Raw genomic sequence first — 16,862 nt, 5'->3', positions numbered from 1 at the left:
CCCAAACCCGAACCCCGAACCCCTAACCAGAACCCCAAACCCAAACCCAAACCGCGAACCCCAAAACCCAAACCCATAACCCGAATCCCAAACCCAAAACCCCTAACCCGAATCCCAAACCTCCAACCCAAACCGCGAACCCCAAACCCCAAACCCTTCACCCTAACCTCAAACCCAAACCCGAACTGTGAACCCCTAACCCAATCCGAGAGCCCCTAACCTGATCCCCAAACCCCAAACCCAAACCTCAAACCACAAACCCAAACCGCGAACCCCAAACCCTTTACCTGAACCTCAAACCCCAAACCCGAACTGCGAACCCCGAACCTGAACTGAGAACCCATAACCTGATCCCCAAATCTGAAACGCGAACCCCTAACCCGAACCCCAAACCCCAAACCCAAACCGCGAACCCCTAACCCGAACCCCAAACCCCAAACCCCTAAGCTGAACCTTGAACCCCTAATCGGAACCCCAAACTTCAAACTAGAACCGCGAACCCCTAACCCCAAACGCTGAACCCCAAACCACAAACACGAACCCTGAACCCGAACCCTAAGTAGAGAGGGGATTCCCCGCACCCGAACTCTGAACCTGAACCCTAACAAGTTGGGGGGATGCCAGAACCCTAAACCTAACCCTAACAATAAAACTCTAACATAAACATAAACTTTTCTGGCCTAAGCCCCGCCCCTTGCTGTCCCTCACCCCCTAAAAGCAAACGAGGCAAAACTGGGACTTGAATGCCTGACCTACAGAGCCAAGTTGGATGTTTAACTGGTTGTCAGCCTAACCGCTTCGCTAGAGAGGATTACTGGGTTTTGTTTTGCTCCCAGGCGCTCTTCAAGCCTCACCCCGCCACTGCAGGCTAATAAAGAACTATGGACCCTATTAGCGCTCACTTTAGCTGTAACCCTAGAGTTAATGCCAACCCTAACCGTAACCCGAACCCTGACCCTGACATGAACCCTAACCCAAACCCGAACTCTAAGAAGAGGGGGGTCCCCGAATTCTAACCTGAACCCGAACCCTAACAAGTGGGGGGGGGTTGCCCGAACCCTAACCCTAAGCTTAACAATAAACCTCTAAAATAAAAAAATTTTCTGGTCTAAGCCCTGGCTCTTGCAGTCCCCTGCCCCTGAAAAGCGAAAAGGTCAGACTGGAGACTTGAACTCCTGATTTACAGGCCATAGCCTACCTGCCTAGTGGCCCACCTAACCCCTATGCTACAGAGGCTTGCTGCTTCCAGCAGGGCTCCCGAACCCTCTTCAAGCCTCGGCCCACCAGGGCAGGCTAATAAAGAACTATGGGCCCTATTAGGGCTCACTTTAAGCTGTAACCCCAACACTAATGCTAACCCTAACCGTAACCCGAACCCTGACCCTGACATGAACCCTAACCCAAACCCGAACTCTTAGAAGAGGGGGGATCCCCAAATTCTAACCCTAACCCTGAACCCGAACCTGAACAAGTTGGGGGGTTGCCCGAACCCTAACCCTAAGCTAAACAATAAACCTCTAAAATAAAAATAAACGTTTCTGGTCTAAGTCCCGCCTGTTGCTGTCCCCCGCCCCCTAAGAGCAAAAGAGTTAAGCTGCAGACTTGAACTCCTGACTTACAGACCATCGTCTGCCTGCTCACCAGCGCACCTAACCGCTACGCTACAGAGGCTTGCTGTTCTGACAGAGCTCCCGGACCCTCTTCAAGCCTCTGCCCGCCAGGGTCTGGCTCTATAGACTATCATGGCTGTCCTAGGTCATCTTTGCTTTCTATAGTCATAGTTTTATCCCTAAATCATAGACAGATCAGCTGAGAAAAAGCTTGGATTGTCTCGGTGGGGTGGATTTGCTTGTCCTTGTGTTTCACCTGGAGGCAGTCGCGGTCCCGCGGGCCTGTCCTGGAAGGGGGCGTGGGGGTGGGGCGCACCGTGAGCGCGTCGGGGGCGGGGCGAGCCTGGGCGGCTGGTCAGGAGCGCGGCTCACGTGAGCGGGTCTGGGGCGGGATGAACATGGCGGCGCGTCGGGGGCCAGGGCTCTCAGGGCTCGCCATTGCAGCTGGGAATGCTCGTTTCGTGGGCTCCTGGGTCCCCGTCGATTGGCATCCAGCGAGCAGAGCGCAGGGCTGTGGGCCACAGGTAAGGGAACTCGGACTGGGCGGAGCAGGGAACCATGTATTCTGCCCTCTTTGTTTGCAGTCTCGGAGCCGACTAAAATGGCGGTCGCAGAAAAGCCTCGCCTTTGGGGCCAAGGGTTTTACTGCTTTACCCCTTTGCATAAAGCTCAGACCCGCGCGGTTTTCCCAAGCAGCCTAGTGTATTGCTTCCTACAGGCCTGGAGAGGATAACAGGCAGGAAGGCCAGGGGTCTCCAGACAGAGAAAATAGACTGCAAGTGTCAGACGTTTTTTTCTCTCTCTTAAGAGGCCGGAGGAGACAAAAGAGTGCTGCATTTTTTTTTCTCCATCTTGATACAAATTTAAAAGGTTTCTCAGAAATTTCTGTGTTGCCATGACCACTCCTGGCTCCACCTGAATTTAACTTTCCTCAAACCTTGAACTAAGCAATGCATTTTTCTTATGGAAATGTTTGTCTTAAGGTATGCTAATGTACTATGTATTTACCCAAGGCTCTGTCTTCAGGTCAGTTTCCCCTAAAGGCTCAGAAAAAACTTGACAAACCAGTATGTTTTACTCATACCTTGTTCTCTTAATCTATGTGAATGAAACTATATATTTGCTTGGAAATCTGCCTTTCTTCAAGATTCATGTCCATCATTTTATGGCCTGGGATGACTCATCTGCTGCCAATGTTATCTCAATGCATGCTGTGGGTGAGGGGCCTGGTGCCATTCTCTGACACATTGTCTTTCTTTCATTAGCAGACTGCTAGTGGCTCTATAACATCTGGCTAAAGACTAGCAGGGGGTACTCTTCCCCCTTTTACTGTCTACGTCAGCAGCTCTCTCGATCTCTTTTATATTTTAATAAAACTTTTTAACAGAAAACCTCTGAGCCATCAAGCTTCGTCACTTGCCCTGGATTGAATTCTCCTCTGGAGTCCAAGAATGCTGGCATCTTTTGTGGTTTAGCAACCACCTTTCAGCCTTTTGAAATTCATATTGAATCTTCATTTCAGATTGAAGATGCATTCCATGGTATTGCCAACTGAAGCCTTTTCATCGCTATGGCATATCTGTCCATGTCTTTAGGGTATTTTTCAGCAATCATGTATCATTTCCAGTGTGCCAGTCTTGTTATCCTCATTCTGTCCATAGCAAAGTCTTTTATTAATGTTGACATGACTGAAAGGGAATCGTTTGTTTAAATTCCTTTTCAGATTGTTATTTGCTGGTGTATACAGATAACACTGTGTCATCATTCATTTGTATCAGTTTGGACAGCTTGATAGTTGTCTTTAGTTTCTTTAATTTCTCATAATTTAAGATGACCCTGTCTCATATATTTACAGTCTCACCCCTAGTCTCAGTCATTTCTTCAAAGAACTGTCCTTTTTTTAAACATTACATTATTTTTGACTGTGCTGGGTCTTTATTGCTCGTTTGTCTAGTTGTAGTGAGCAGAGGCTACCCTCTAGTTGCTGTGCCATGGCTTCTCATTGCAGTGCTTTCTCTGTTTGCAGAACTTGGGCTCTGGAGCATGCAAACTTCAAGAGCTGTTCAAGGGCTTCGTTGCCCCTGGGCGTGTGGAATCTCCTACACAGGAATTGAACCCGTGTTCCCTGCATCGGTAGGCAGATTCTTTACCACCGGGCCATTGGAGATGTTTCCTGTTCCCTTTTATTAGAGAATGATATTTAAAACATACATGTAGGAGCTCAATATGCTCAGCTGACAATACATGGATATATATATATATATATCCATGTATTCCAGCTCACCTTTGAACATATTCAGTTAAAGGTAATTTGTGATGTCTCCAACCTGATCCACCACGACATGGACATTGTAACGTTTCCTTTTGTTTATCTGTAACTTTGCATTCCAATGGTAAGATACCTGGCTTCCACCGCTTGTCATACACAGAATTCAGTGCTTGTCCCACGTGGTTACTGAAAAAAAAACTGTCAGATTGTCTTTCAAAGGGGGCTCTGCATGCATTGCACCAGTATCTTGAGTATGTTTTTGTATGATAGTTTACTATCAGTATACCCTCAGTGGCCAGGTGTCTATTTCAGTCGCTACCAATTATGAATGGGCTTGTTTGCTCTAGTGTTCTTGGACAATTCGAATACAGTTTCTTTGTCAGATATGCATTGTTTTAGGAAAACAGTTTTATTGATTGTTGGCTGTGTTGCCTCTTTGTGTGTGGGCTTTTCTCTAGTTTTGGTGAGCATGGGCCATAACTAGTGGTTTGCAGGCTTCTCACTGCAGTGTCTCCTCTTGTTGAGGGGCACAGGCTCACGGGCTTCAGTGGCTGCAGCATGTGAACTCGGCATCGTGGCTTCCAGGATCTAGAGCACAGGCTCGCTCGGCTGTTGTGGCACACGGGCTCCATAGGATGTGGGATCTTCCCATCCTAGGGATCGCACATGCATCTCCAGCACCGGGGGGTGGATTCTTTACTATGGAACCACCAGGGCATATTTTAGACTAGTTTTCCACACATGTATCTAGTGAAAGAGGCCAGGATCAAGAGGCATGGCAGCTGGGAATCCTCAGCCCCAGCTCTGGTGTGCTATCCAAAGCTCTGGGGCCTTTGGTGAGCAGCTCAGCTTCCCTGGGACTGTTTCCTCCCATCAGAAATGCCCTGCTTTTGGACTGTAGCCCACCAAGCTCCTCTGTCCCTGGGATTTCTGAGACCAGAGTACTGCAGGTGGTGCCATTTCCTTCTCTGCTGCTGCTGCTGCTGCTGCTGCTGCTGCTGCTGCTGCTGCTGCTGCTGCTGCTGCTGCGTCGCTTCAGTCGTGCCTGACTCTGCGCGACCCCATAGACAGCAGCCTACCAGGCTCCTCTGTCCCTGGGATTCTCCAGGCAAGAACACTGGAGTGGGTTGCCATGTCCTTCTCCAGTGCATGAAAGTGAAAAGTGAAAGTGAAGCCACTCAGTGAAGTCGTGTCCGTCTCTTAGTGACCCCGGGGTTGCAGCCTACCAGGCTCCTCTGTCCGTGGGATTCTCCAGGCAATGGTACTGGAGTGGGCTGCCATTGCCTTCTCTGATTTCCTTCTCTGCAAGATAGCGTTTTGAAGATATTTTCTCCTGGATATTGCTTTTGATGAAGGAAGGGGGATCCCTTTCAGGGCTTGAGAGTGAGTTCTTGTCTGACACTGGGCAATGAGTTGTCTGAGGAGAGGAGTGCTGTCCAAGCGAGAGGCTTTATTGGGAAGGGCTGCCAGGGTGGAGGGCAGGAGGGTGAGGGAAACGGAGAGAACCACTCTGTCACGTGGCTCACAGTCTCAGGTTTTATGGTCATCGGGCTCATTTCTGGTTTGTCTCTTGCCAGGCATTCTGAATTGGGATCCTTCTTGGGGGCACACGCATCACTCAGCTGAGATGGATTCCAGCGAAGTGGATCCTGGGAGGTTGGTAGGACCTCTGAACTGGAGCCTCCCATCTCCTGACCTCTCCAGAATTCTGGTTGGTGGTAGCTTGTTCGTTCCTTGTTCCTTCCCAGGACCTCCTGTTGTAAGATGATTCCTGCAAGTGTTTTCTTTTCTCTGTTGCCTGGCCAGGGTGGGTGGTCCGTGGTTCATTTAACAGTTTGTTTTTGGTTCTCTCGAGTAAGGTCCTCCACAGGGTAAATGTATGAAATGATAAAAGGCAATGTTTTAAATAATTTATATTCATAATTTGGTAAGTTGGCTTGTTTTGTGTATGTTAGACCTGATCACCAGACCAACGGTCATGTAGAACTTTTGCAGTTTTCTAAAATTCTATAGTTTTTTAAATGGAGTTACCTTGTTGCAAAGTTTGTGTTTATGTTCATATTTTTTTAAAGTTATTTCTTTTAGTTGATTGATCATTGCTTTACAATACTGGTTTGATTTGTCATACATCCACATGAATTAACCATAGGTGTACCTATGTCCTCTTGCTCTTGAATCTCCCTCCCACCTCGCACGCATTCCCACCTCTCCAGGTTACTACTGAGCCCCAGTTTGAGTTCCCTGAATCATACAGCAAATTCCCATTGGTTGTCTATTTACAAATGTAGGTGTACCTGCATCCATGCTGCTCTCTCCATTCATCTCACCCTCTCCCTCTTGTTCCCCACCCTCGTCTGTAAGTCTGTTCTCTATGTCTGCACCTCCATTGCTGCTCTGTGAACAGACTCGTCAGTACCATCCTTCTAGATTCCATGTTTTTCTCTCTTTGACTGACTTCCCTCCCCTTTATTAGAACAAACTCAAATGTGTTCCTTTTTATGGCTGCATTCCATGCAGGCTCTGATTGTTCCTTAGCCATGTTTTGCGGAGGGTCATGGAGCTATTCTGCTCCATTTCAGTTTGGGCTTCCAGTCTGAGTGCTCACAGCAGAGCTGCTTCTGGGTGAGCCCTCTGAGGTCTGTGAGCACCGGGCTGCCCGCTCTTCTCTTGTGGCCCGCAGGGGGCGCCAAAGGCCCCTCTGACCCGCGGGCGCAGGACGCTTTGCCTTTAGACTCTGCTCCGTGAGCAGCTGGCGGGAGCTTTGTCTCCTCAGGACCATCAGGGCTCAGGCTTCTGGATAACAGGGCTGCATCCAGGCTGAGAGGAGCAGGGTTGCCTCAGTGCCCACCAGCAGGGAGGCGCTGCAAGAGCGAAAAATGAGGATGGAGTAGACGTTTCCTGTGTCCAGCTGAGGGCTGACTGGAGGTCCATCTCAGAGGACTCAGGGGGAAAGAGCTCCGTGTGCAAAGCGGTGGGTTTTCAGTTAGATTTGCGTTAGATGATGTAGAGGATGAACACTGATGTTCTTCCGTGTAGGTGGCCATTTTCCTGTCACTGTTTCTTGAGAAGACTGTCCTTTCCTCTTCGCTCGTTCCTGGTTTGATTTTCAGGAACTGACCATGTACAGGTGGGTTCGTTTCTGGGCTCTCTATTCTCTCCTGGAGTCCATGTGTCTGTGTTCCTGCCAGTTCCTCACTGTGGTGGTCACTACAGCTCCGTGATGTAGTTTGAAGAGGGATAGGAAGATGCCTCCAGCTGTGTTCCTCTTTCTCAGAGTCTTTTTGGCCGTTTAAGGTCCTGTTCAACAGTAGCAGCCTAATATTAGGAATATTTCTATTTCTGTGAAAAATGCCATTGAATATTATTTTGTGATTGCAGTCCGTGTATTTGTTGATGACTTTGGTTGGAATGGACCTTTTAATTCCTCATTGTTCCAGTGCATGAGCGTGGAATAATTTTCTGTGTGTTTGTATTTTCTTTGGTTTCTTTATCAGTGCCTTCTAGTTTTCTGACTACTGGTTTTTTATGTTCTTGATTAAGTTTGTTGCTAGATGTTTTATTTAAGTGGAATTTTCTTAATATTTTTTTCCTGATTGTTATTAGTGTATAGAAATGCAAGTGATTTTTGGACTGTAAAGGGTAGTATTTTATGATTGTAAATTAATCCAAAATGATTCAGCTTTACTGAATGTAGTCTAACAACTTTTTGTGAAGTGATGTGGAACATTTTATCTGTAAGATCTGTTTCTCCTGCAGTAGGTCATCCAGAGGACCCAAGACATGGTGGTTACTAATAGACTTCCCACACTACTTCTTCATTCCACGTGGACTCCTTCACGGGCAGTGAGCATCCCAGCTTCCCTTGAACTTCATCTGGGTAAGTCTTGGCCTGTATCAGAAAGTTTCCTGCCTGTCTGCGCTAAATTTCTTTTGTGGTATTGACATGGTTGTTTTGAAACCTAGTATACTTTCCAGTCATTTAAAATGTACAGAAAATGCCTAGCAATGGGAACAAGTGCTAGCATTTGCCACATCATCTAAAATACTCTATGTGTTTTATCCAAAATGGGTACCTTCTGCAGAACCAGCACATAATCTCCAAAATCAGGAAATCATATGGTACCTACATTATAATGTAATCCACTGCCCCACTTCCACTTTTAGCAATTGTTCAAGTGTATGAATATATCTTTTGTTTCCATCTTCATCCTTTTTTCTTTATTTAGAGTGTTACTGAGATTTTCAGTTATTTGGACAAACTTGATGGATTGAAAGCAGACATGGTGAATAAGGGTTCTGGGTGGCCTTTTCGATGTGGATTTCTTTTTCACTGAAGATGGTTTTAATATTTATTCATGTGGTAACATGTATGAATCCTGCATTCTTTCCCCCCCCCCCATAGTAATTAAAAATAAATAATATGCCATTTACCATTTAGATATTTGTAAGCATACAGTGTTGTAGCAGACAACCTTTTCTTGTTTTGCAAACCAGTTTAATAATGTGCACCTTGTGCGTGCTTTGGAGAAACTCAGGAAACTGAGTCAGTGACTGAAATGGCCCAAGATATCACCTTAGATTCCATCTTCATCTGAAAACAAAACAGGCACTTTCTGGTGGTCCAGTGGCTGAGACTGGACACTCCCAAAGAAGGAGGCCCAGGTTCATTCCCTGATCCAAGAGCTAGATCTCCCATGCCACAAAGGAGAATTTGCATGTTGTAGCTAAATATCTGGCTTACCTCAATGAAGGTTGACCTGGCGCAGCCAAATTAAAAAAGAAACAAATATTTTACAGATACAACCAAAGGAAAGGAAGGGTATGGTTGTTGTGCAGATTTACGGCTTAGCTTTCCCTATCGATAGAAAAGAAAAAAGAGTTTCAAAAGACTGTGTCTCATCCTTCTATCTGGCATATAGAGAGGATTCCTTTGAAATGAGATTTCTCTGGTAAATGTGACTCACAGAAGAGCTGTCTTGAACTTGGGTTTCAGAGATGATCATGTGTCCTCTAAAAAAAAAAGTTAATTGGGTCCCACTAATTATCATGCTGAGGTGGTATATTTTGTGGTAGCATTTGCTCCCCTTCACTTTGGATGTATCCCCATTTGTTTACACTGTCATCTACTGAAGACATCCTGATATTTGAAAGTTTTTAGTTATTACAAGTAGAGCTGTTGTATATAATCATGTGATACTTTTTGTCTGGACGTTTTCAAAGCTGTTTAGTAAGTGCTAGCCATATAGTATTCAGGTCACAGGTGAGCTTTGTTTAGCTGTGGAAAAATCCAGCTATGTTTCTCTGTGGCATGTGGGATCTTCTGGGGTAAGGGATCAAACTAGAGTGTCTTGCATTGTCAGGCAGATTCTTTACCACTGAGCCACCGGAGAAGTTGTGCCCTACCCCCGTTTTTTTTTTTTGAGTTTACTGGATCTAATAGGTGTGCAGTGCTACCTCACTGTTATTTTAGTTTGTAATTTCCTAATGATATGTGATTTTGAGTCTTTTTGATAGGCTTATTTACTATCTTTATATTTTTGTAGGACAGGTGTTTAGGTGTATACATTTTTTATGAGATTGTTCTAGATTTTTTGGTATATTTGGAGTACAATCCTTTATCAGATATGTATTTTATAAATATATTTTCCTGTGGCTTGTGTTTAAGTTTTGTGAATAAGGTTTTTCACAGTTTAAATGTCTAATTCTTTAAAGTTAATGTTATATATGTTTTATATCCTTTTTTGGATAGACTTTAGTGTGTTGTTGTTAAATTTTATAAGCAGAAGTGAGGTACTGTAGATACAGTTTTAAGCTAAGCTGAGGTACCATAGATACAGTTTTGCCTTTTGTCTGTTAAGAAGTTTGAGTGAGTTTGGTGTACACTGTATATAACATTATGTCTACATTCATTTGACTGGATATAGCTTCCAATTATTTGTCTAATTGGTTTTGGAGATATCACGGGAAGTCAGTTTTTCCAAGGGAAACTGAGGTCCATGAAACATGAACTCTTTTCGATCGGTCGGAATCACTCTCTGCTATTTCTGACAGATTTGACTTGTTTGGATATCTCATATGAGTGGAATCACAGAACGTTTGTCTTTTCTTGGTCTGGTTTATTTCACATGATCTAATGACCATAAGGTTTGTCCACATTGTCGCATTGTCAGAATTACTGACTTTGAAGGGCCGAATCAGATTCCATTGTGTGTATACCACAGTTTGTTTATGGAATTGGCTGCCATGGACACTTAGATCACTTCTGTTTGTTTGCCAGTGTGAATCATGCTGTTGTGAGTATGACGGAAGAAGTATCCATTTTTTCAGCCCCCTTTCCCAATCCTTTTGGGTACATAGCTTGAATTGGAATCGAACTATGTATTTATTCCATGTGTTTGTTTTGGAGCCATTTCTGTAATGTCTTGCAGAGTGGCAGCACCATTTAATGTACTTTTTCGTATGGTGGAATACCGTTCAAGCTTCTGAATATACCTTGTGTTGCATATTCAGTCTCCCACCAACGGACACTTGAATGAGTTCTACCTTTGAGCTATTGTGAATGTCACTATGAGTATTTGTGTACCAGTTTTTGTTTGAATTATTAACAAGTACATTACTATATATAAAAGAAGCCACAAGGACCTACTGTACAGTTTAGGAAACTATTAAATATCTTATGATAATGTATAATGGAAGAGAATCTCAAAAGGAATATATGAAAAGCACATAGTAACCATGATATTTATTGTGCCAACACTATGAGTTATCATAGCACTACTCAACGTGTATTTATACATGTCAGTAAAATATTCACATCTGTAAGGATATTATAAAAAATTATATAAAAAATCAAGAATTCAAACAGAGATTAAATAAACTTCCTGTCATTGCTCATCATCATTTATACATTCATACTACCTGTAACACTCATTGTATAAGTGCTGGACTAGCAATTGATGTTCTCGTAAACCAAGAGATTGTGAAGGTGTAAGGAAATATAGCTTATTGAATTCCTTAATGAAGGATTATAGAACTCTATGTCCATGAAGTGAATGAAATTCCATTTTTTTGAACCACATTCTTACTAGAGTGATGAGCTTCCACCCCACCCAACGTTAGTTCACAATGAAATCCTGCAGTCCTCTGGCCTCAATGTCTGCTTCCTGCTACCAAGAAAGAAAAGATGAGGAAGTCCTGACAAAACCGATGCTATTTTTCTTTTTCTGATTTGTATTTTATCGCAGGGCTTGGCAAAAAGAGGGCCCAACCTGTTTTTAGAGTTCCATCCCAAGGGTTCCTCTGGCATGTTCCCTATGTTGACAAAGTGCTGATTATTTTCAACAAAGGACAATGATCTGCACTTCACTATCTGTTGCTTGAGCTGGAATAGCGGGCATCCCTTGAAGTGCATTCCTTCATGCTGAAGTAGGCATCCCTGAAGCAATAGTATAAGAGGAACACATTTATCACGTAGACATCGCAGCCCATGCATTTGTAATAATTTTTCAGTTATACCCATCATCATCGGAGGAACTGACTTGTCCCAGTAACAACGAGAGTACCCAGTATAACAGTTCCTTGACTTATGAGTACTTCCTATGAGTACCCTTATGAGTACTTCTTCCAATGTTGTTTCTCCTACTTTGGTCATGAACAGTAGAAGCTGATGGCAGTGGTCCTTGAAATGTATGTCGATTCCTAGGTGGCACAGTTGATAAATAAAAAATCTGCCTACCAGTGCAGGAGGGGGAAGTGATGTGGGTTTGATCCCTGGTTCAGGAAGATAACAATTCATACACATGTTTTATGTGAACCAGTTTGATACTCATGAGTTTTTTCTTCTGTATACAGAAAAACAAATGCTGTTCAAGGACACTGAAAGAACCCTGATGTTGAAAATCAGATCTGTATTGTGAGCAATGCTTAGATATCCATGAGTCGAAGCATAGTATTATGCCTATCATCCTTGTATTTCTCTCAGTGAAATATGTTGAGGAAAACTCTTCATTCGTGGTCTAGATTCACGAAGAAGCTAAATAGCATTCATCCTTTACGTTGACAACTGTGAATTTAAATCTCCTGTGAATCCTATGTGACAACCACACATACCAACATGAGTTATCAGTATTATATCAATATTTTTAGTCCTATTGTATGTCAACTAAAAAAATCAGTATATAATTGTACATGAAGTCAAGACATAAAATCAGTGCAAATACAAAATGTTCCATTCCATCCTTTGAGAAAGGGAGAAAAACATCTCTGTGCTTAGCCTATTGCATTTTTATGTATTAGACCCTTAAGTAGTTTATTCACCACACCCTGTGAATGATTCACAAATCTTCAGAGAAGAAAGGATCATTTCTCTTGAACAATGAGTAGTTCAACTATTCTCAAAGCAAAGCCATAAGTGAGTCTTATTTTGGGTGAGACCATGAAAACTCAGTGTTTTCATTATGCTTGTGCTTATGATGGGAGGAGGTCTGAGAAAGCACTTCTGAAGGTTTATTCATACCAGTCGTTCTCATATGTATCGAGTCTTTAAAGGTCGAATCACCAAGGTGTTGCTTCTACACTTGTACTAGGCTGAGCAGCAACATTCCCTTTCTCCGTAAGTGCAGTAGACGTGTTCCCAACCTGTCTGTCTTCTGTCCTCTGGAGTATGCATTGCTTGAGCTCATCACAGCCTAGTAGATGGAAATCATCAGGATATTCTGGAAACCCTTTTTATTTCAGTCTGTTCAGGAGGTTACCACTGCTGCAAACCTCTGGATTTTACCAAGCGCTTTTAACAACCTCAGATGAAGGATATAAGTCAACACTGGTGACAGCCACGGGCTTCCATGGCCTATCCATGATTGTTGGCTTTGCTTTCATAATCATCCTGTTTCTTATACCAGCTAAACTGTCAGTGTATTTTTTAATTACCATTTTATCTTTGATGGTTTTTAGAGCTATTATGGATTTTCCTATATATCTTCACTTATCGGTGAGGGTCTTATGTTAGTAGTAGTTATGACAACTGACTTTCTGTCTGTTAGCTGTGGCAGAATAAAAAAAGAATGACCCACTGTATATTATTAATATTATGTATCAATATATTGTTAGTTTTATTGTTTGCAGTCATCCAATTCCAAGTTTCTGAAATAAACTTTCAGAAAAATCACATCCTTTTGAATGCCCATTTGACTGAATAGGAGCACGGAAATGTTCTTCCATAAAATTGTTTACAGTTTCCATTCCGTTTCTCCTGTTTGATGTAGATATTGGCCTTTGGTTCTATCAGTAGCTTTGCAAGTAAAAAAAAAATTAATTAGAGCTCGTATGGTAATTTTACTGTTAGCAATAAGTTTAGCATAAAATGAACACAGAAGAGGTTACAGTAGACCAAATATGAAAGTCAGTTTAAAAGAAAACATAGTGTTGAATGTTTACAGTAGGAATATAGTTATGAAGTTCCTTTATTATTATTCTATCCTTTCCTTTTGTTTTGCAGGGGTGTTAATGTACAGATTCCAGTACTATGGCTAGAGCGAATAATAGTATCATTATTCTTGAGAGCAACTCTACTAAGTCTTCACGCTCATGTCACTCAAGGTTTTTTAATACCTATTATGTTAGTCGTGTTTGTAGTTTGTGAAGTCACATAAGTTGCATTCATTCAAGCAATAGTATCAAACAGCTATGGCATCAATTATAGATGTGAATCGATATCGAATGTGAATCCATTTCACTGTGACAAGTTATTATTGTAGATATTCTATTCATGCCAGTAACAAAGCTGTGCAGAAATAATACAATGTTTATTAAGAAAATAAGATTTACTAATTTGTTTTATTATTCTATTTCTTTTAAACAGATTTAATGACAACAGGCTCAACTTTTCATTCACTTGTATGACTATGAGCGGTTTGACCAAGTTGAAGAAGATGACTCGTTTGTAGTCTTCCTCATCAGCTCATTCCATCTACTAGCTTTAAAATCATTTAGTACAGAGCTCACCGTCTAGGTGTTCATCCAGTGTTTTGTTTGCTTATCATGCAGGATCATTTTAAAAGGAAAAGTATGTGTGTATGAGTTAGAGCTCTGATCCCAGGAGTCCATGTAGAAGCTTCCCCTGAGAAATGTATCGTTTTTGCACCAATGCTACTGAAATGTGTGAATGTGGTATACCACGCGTCCCAATAAGTGTAAACAGCGTCATAGGCTACTTATTTGAAATGACCAGTACTCATGACATTCCATTCAACTGAGGACTAAATATAGCCAACGTAGGCTGTGTTTGCCAAATAGACTTTGAAGTATTCTTCACACAGTCCTTCATCGATGCCAGTTTTCAGATCGAAGAAACCCTTGCTCCATGAAGTTTGTGAACACATATACTCATGTTTTGTTTGAGATTTTAAAGTCATTCTTCAGTTTTGTTGGAGGAATGGTTCTGTATATGCCCCGTGGATCCCCAAATCCACTGATGTTCATGTGTCTTGGGGCTTCCCAGGTGGTTCTAGTGGTAAAGAACATGCAGAACATACCCATGCAGGAGACATGGGAGGTATGGATTCCATCCCTGGGGCAGGAAGATCTCCTGAGGGAGAGCATGGCAACCCCCTCCAGTATCTTTGCCTAGAGAATCTCATGGAGAGAGGAGCCTGGTGGGGCCTAGTCCATATGATCCCAAGGAGTTGGACACAATGTAAGTGACTTCGCACAGCACATGATTCGTTGTCATAGCTAATATAATGGAGATGACATAAAAAGAAGCACCAGCGGGCGAAAGTCAATATCCATCACTTTTAAACTTTGGAATGTATTGTGATATTTTACATCCATATTTGTATGACTTGATAGTTGGAGAATCGATGCATGTGAAGGCCTGGTTGTGTTATATGTATGTTGAGGGAAGATATATTTTTATGTGGTTTGACATATAGGTCCCATTTCATTCGTAGACATATGCATACTCATCACTTATCATCATTTTTTTTTTTTGAAAAGACCATTGTTTGGAAAGGTTGTTGTCTAACCATGAAAGATGCTTGAATTCTTGGGCTCCTTAGAGGAAGAATTCAACCCGGGGCCAGTGATGAGGGTTGATCAGTCAGAGCTTTTGTGTCCCAACGTTTTATTAAAGTATAAAAGAGAGAAAGCTTCTGACATAGACATCAGAAGGGGGCAGAAAGAGTGCCCCCCTACTCATCTTTGGCTGGATGTTATCTAGCTACTAGCAGTCTACTCATTAGAGAAAGGAATGGCAGCAGACCCCTCACCCACAAGATATATGGAGATGACCGTGGCACCAGGTGAGTCATCCTGGGCCATAAAACGATTGATATGAGCAAATGGATAGCTTCATTCACATAGATCAGGAGAGCCATGTATGAGTAAAGCATATTGGTTTGTCAAGTCAGTTCTGAGCCTTTAGGCAGAACCTACTTGAAGATAGAGTCTAGGGTAAATACATAGTACATTCACATAGCTTAAGGCAAACCTTTCCATGAGAAAAATGCCTTGGTCAGCTCAAAGTATGAGAAAAGTGAAGTTCAGGCGGAACCAGGTGTCATTATAGCAACACAGAATTGTAAGAGAAAATCTCTGTTTAAATTTGTATCAAGAAGGGGAAAAAAGATAACAGCTTGTTTCCTCCTGCCTCGGAAGTGACAGATAACAACTGTCTGACACTTGCACCCCATTTCCTCCCTTTGGAGACCCCTGGCCTTCCTGGCTGTTACCCTCTCAGTTTCATTCATTGAGCGTTTTCTGCCTTGTGAAACATTGGGCATAGAAGTATGTGTTTATTTAGGGGTATTTCATCCAATTTCATTTAAATGCATATGTGAATTAGAAAGTTTGACATGCTGTTGCTTTGTATACCGATTGGGAAATGTGAGCCTCCAAGCTTAATTTAGTTTTTCATGTTCATTTTTCTTTTTAGGGGTACAAAGAAAAATAATATGACTGTTAAGATCAGCTTTCGTATTTTTTGCCAAATATGAATTGGGATCACATCGATCAGAGATGAGTCTGTGCATGAAAGCCCTAATAACTAATGCTAATTGACTTCACTACCATGGGATGTTTTCATATCTATTGAGGATTTACTTCATGTATTTCGATTTTAACTTTCTGTCTCACAGCCTTGTTTGTAGATCAAAGCTATTTGAAATTGTCATCTGGTTTCAAATGGCTTGTGAGGTTATTCATGAGTGGTTCATAAAACCGAATGGATTGTACGTAGCCATACTTTGTTGTCATTCTATGAATTTGAAGAATGTCTGAAGAATGTCTGCAGTTATGCCTTAAAGATTCATACAATTGATGTCCAATATTTATCTCAATAGACTTGCTTTCAATTTGTAGTTTCCTATGCGTATGTCTTTCTTTATGGATTTGGGTAGAACTTGTATTGGAACACTGAAAAATCTGTGATATCAACCGTGCTGACCTTTCTGGTGGTCATCATTAAGATTTTCACGCTCTATGGATCCTAGTGGAAACAGGTGCTGTTCATCCTACTTTTGTGAAGATTGAACTCATCGTAGAAAGTGGAATTTGTTGAAATATTTATGGTATAAATAAATCTTGTCTCTATAATTACCCAGAGTCCTGGTGCGTATTTGATTGCTAAGTTATAAAATGTATGAGATAGATGTGATCCATCAATGGCGACTGGATAAGTGGTGGAGAGGTATTTTGGTGATGCAAGAGATTTAAATGATGTGATCATAGTATTTATATCCCTTTTATGTGGATAATGGGTCTTGGATCCATGTTTGAAACCTTACAACCTCGTCTTTTGTTATGCATGGGAAGTGTCAAAAATGAAGAAGATGCGGGTAGGTACTTCAAGGGTAAGTATAGGGCTGAGGGCGTGACTATGATGTGGGTTAGGGTTAGGATGTGGATGGGGGTCCGGTTAGGGTAGGGTAAAGGTTAGAGTTCGTGGAACAGCCCTCCAAACTTGTTAGGGTGAGGGGTGAGGTGTG

General features: G+C 42.4%; 1 long non-coding RNA gene across 1 annotated transcript; it reads left to right on the top strand.

Moving 5' to 3' along the window:
- Positions 1-1,982: 1,982 nt before the first annotated feature.
- LOC138440067 (uncharacterized) lies at positions 1,983-16,474 on the top strand. The gene is made up of 6 exons (XR_011256907.1): positions 1,983-2,134; positions 3,637-3,743; positions 5,457-5,590; positions 7,636-7,756; positions 13,739-14,572; positions 15,812-16,474. It is a non-coding gene; the product is annotated as an uncharacterized lncRNA (long non-coding RNA).
- The last annotated feature ends 388 nt before the right edge of the window (positions 16,475-16,862 follow it).

This window comes from Ovis canadensis, chromosome 5 (genome assembly GCF_042477335.2).
Source record: "Ovis canadensis isolate MfBH-ARS-UI-01 breed Bighorn chromosome 5, ARS-UI_OviCan_v2, whole genome shotgun sequence".
Taxonomy (NCBI): Eukaryota; Metazoa; Chordata; class Mammalia; order Artiodactyla; family Bovidae; genus Ovis; species Ovis canadensis.
This window is presented reverse-complemented; position numbering and strand designations above follow the sequence as displayed.